Below are 2,675 nucleotides of genomic sequence, written 5' to 3'. Positions count from 1 at the left end.
CTGCGGCTGGCCGTATTAATAATGTGTCAACACTGAGGCATGGTATCGAAAATTACACGAGACGAGAGAGAGTAAGGCATGTAAACAATATCGCCCACATACTTGGTAACTCCATGGGGTAGCGGTTTGTTGTGGGGGCGTATGCTAAAACAACTCCCGGTTGATCCATGGTGCTACTCACCTATTCACTGACTGCTTCAAAGTAAGCAATGGGCAAGGTCAACTACCCCCCCCCCCCCATCAACAAATAATTTCATCTCAGATGCCTGGACACATCAGCTTATTTACTACTTCTCTCAACAAATTTCATCCCAGCTGCTGGATTTATGGTCAGTAACACAATCATATTATCTGCAGAAAAAAACCTGCCGCAACACGGCCTGGGATTGGCTATTTGAGCTGTTAATCACTCGGTCGGTGTATAAATAGAATATTGTCAACTTGACGAATATTCAGTTTCAAAGGAAGAATTACGGTTTAATTTAACATTCCAATTGCCATTTGGCCATGACCATTGAATGTGGTATGGTGTTAAATGGGCTACGATGATTCATGAACAACTACCTTGCAACATTTCGTTGTACTCTAGGAGTATGTTTATAATCAAATTGTATGATTTTTCGATAAATGCATTGGACGACGCCAATTGTGAGCCGCTCCGTAACATACTAGAATCTTGGACAATCAGTCAAATCAGAGAATTGAAATATATGTAGATTTATTCATTATATTGCACTACTATGATAGATAACACTGATTATTCGTGATGGATTATGCACTTTGCGACACCAATTACCCTTTAGTATAATCACTTTAATCTCATTCCTAACAACCAAGCTCTGAACCTGAAACAAATCACATATGAACAGATCTTAATACCAATATTCACAACACAATACAACTAAAATAATTATTTGTTTAAAAAACAATCAGATGTTTTTATATCTGGTATATCAATTCAGTGCGATTGACTATAAATGATTATCACAACAAATAAATTACGTGAAGTTGACACTGTTTAACCAACAACTTCTATAATACGAACTACCATTCTGGCACAATACGTACAAGGTAGACACCACGAGTTGTAAAAGCAATTCCCGCAAGAACATTCACTTGGGTCAGGATTGTGATAACTGATAGTTGTCAAGGCTAAATCAGCATCATTTTGGTCTAAATCAAGGTTCACGTTCAATCGATATTCAAGCACCCCTATAAATAAAGCGATAATTAATTGTACTGTCCCTGAAACAAAATATATCTCTTACTGGGACTAAATGCGATTCCAAATCAGTGAGAAATACGCCTCCTATCCCATGATTTAATATAAGAGTCATTAGATATTTGATGTTCAATTATTTATTTTTTTTCATTTTAGTGTGACATAAAGTGATTTATAAGTTAAGTTGAATCTTTTACACACCGCGAGATTGATACATGGGTCATATATGAAAATGTACACGAACCTAGTCTACACGAAATCCCCTGATACGAACAAATGCGGGAGGTTATGTGCTTGTCTAATTTAACACGTATTCAGACGCTTGCATGTCACACGTATTTTGTTGTATTTTTAATCTATTTTGTTAAAACCAAAGGGATAATAAAATCGCACACACACCCACCAAGCACGACTGGTGTATATTATAATTCCCTCCGTCACTCCATTACATAAACACATGTTTGCTATCATTCATAACATGTCCAATTTACATATGCATATACCCACCGTTAACACCTTCTCCGAGAATACAGAACAACGCCAATAAATACAGGAACTTCATAACGCTAAATAAGGATAAAAATAAACATCACTTTAGTTAATTATAAACATAATGCTCTGGTCGTTATCCATGAAGTGTTCGTACAACAATAACACGCTTTAACAATAACGATGATGGAGAACGCAGAACACACGTCCCGGAATAGATAATATACATACGCAAGACAATGCATGCTACCGATATATATTTCAATACCTCTAGGAATATATCCGATATATCTGAAAATTAATAATATTATAATAAAATACTATGAAGTTATGAGGAGGTCGGAGTACGTCCACCATTCCTCTAGGTCTTTCACACGTTGCTGTCCATACAATGCCATGTTAACGTCATTGTTAAGGTTTGCTCTTAACAAGAACACGTGTATCTGCCGCAATGATTTGTCATATATATATAACCGAGTTACTATATTTATCAATAGTACTAATGTATGTGACAACAAAATCTCATGAAACTAGAAACAGGTCGCTTTGAAAAACGGCGATTTAATAAATGGACGATACATTGAAGGTTGTCTTGCGTTAAAACAATGTTTTCATGCTCTGATGTATACACAGAACATGCCTGACACGTACCAAGCTGATTTCCTAGTTTCTATCAAGTTTTCAAATGAACAGATGCAAAAAGCTGCAATATAGACGAACATTTTTTTAATATTGTTTGATACTGTAGAACAAATCAGATTATGATTTATCATTTATTTATCATTGTTTCATCAAATTAATACTCATATGTGTGCTACAAGAAGAGTGTTTTCAGTTCATGACAAATCGCAAATCATAGTCCAATGTATTTAACCATATGCAGTATCTAACAGGGATAGTCAGGATACACGTTCGATCTATACTGCATAAGTAATATGTGCCAACCTATATACGTACTTCCGAA

The 2,675-nt window shown here is 35.7% G+C and overlaps 1 long non-coding RNA gene across 1 annotated transcript; it reads right to left on the bottom strand.

Annotated features, from left to right (window-relative positions):
• Positions 1-701: 701 nt before the first annotated feature.
• LOC146733924 (uncharacterized) lies at positions 702-1,212 on the bottom strand. The gene is made up of 2 exons (XR_014931655.1): positions 1,069-1,212; positions 702-845 (listed from the first exon to the last, which is right to left on the bottom strand). It is a non-coding gene; the product is annotated as an uncharacterized LOC146733924 (long non-coding RNA).
• Between the last annotated feature and the right edge of the window lie 1,463 nt (positions 1,213-2,675).

The sequence above is a fragment of the Saccoglossus kowalevskii genome, chromosome 15 (assembly GCF_978046115.1).
Source record: "Saccoglossus kowalevskii chromosome 15, keSacKowa6.1, whole genome shotgun sequence".
Taxonomy (NCBI): Eukaryota; Metazoa; Hemichordata; class Enteropneusta; family Harrimaniidae; genus Saccoglossus; species Saccoglossus kowalevskii.
Note: the sequence above shows the minus strand (reverse complement) of the source record. Positions and strands in the feature narration are given on the sequence as shown.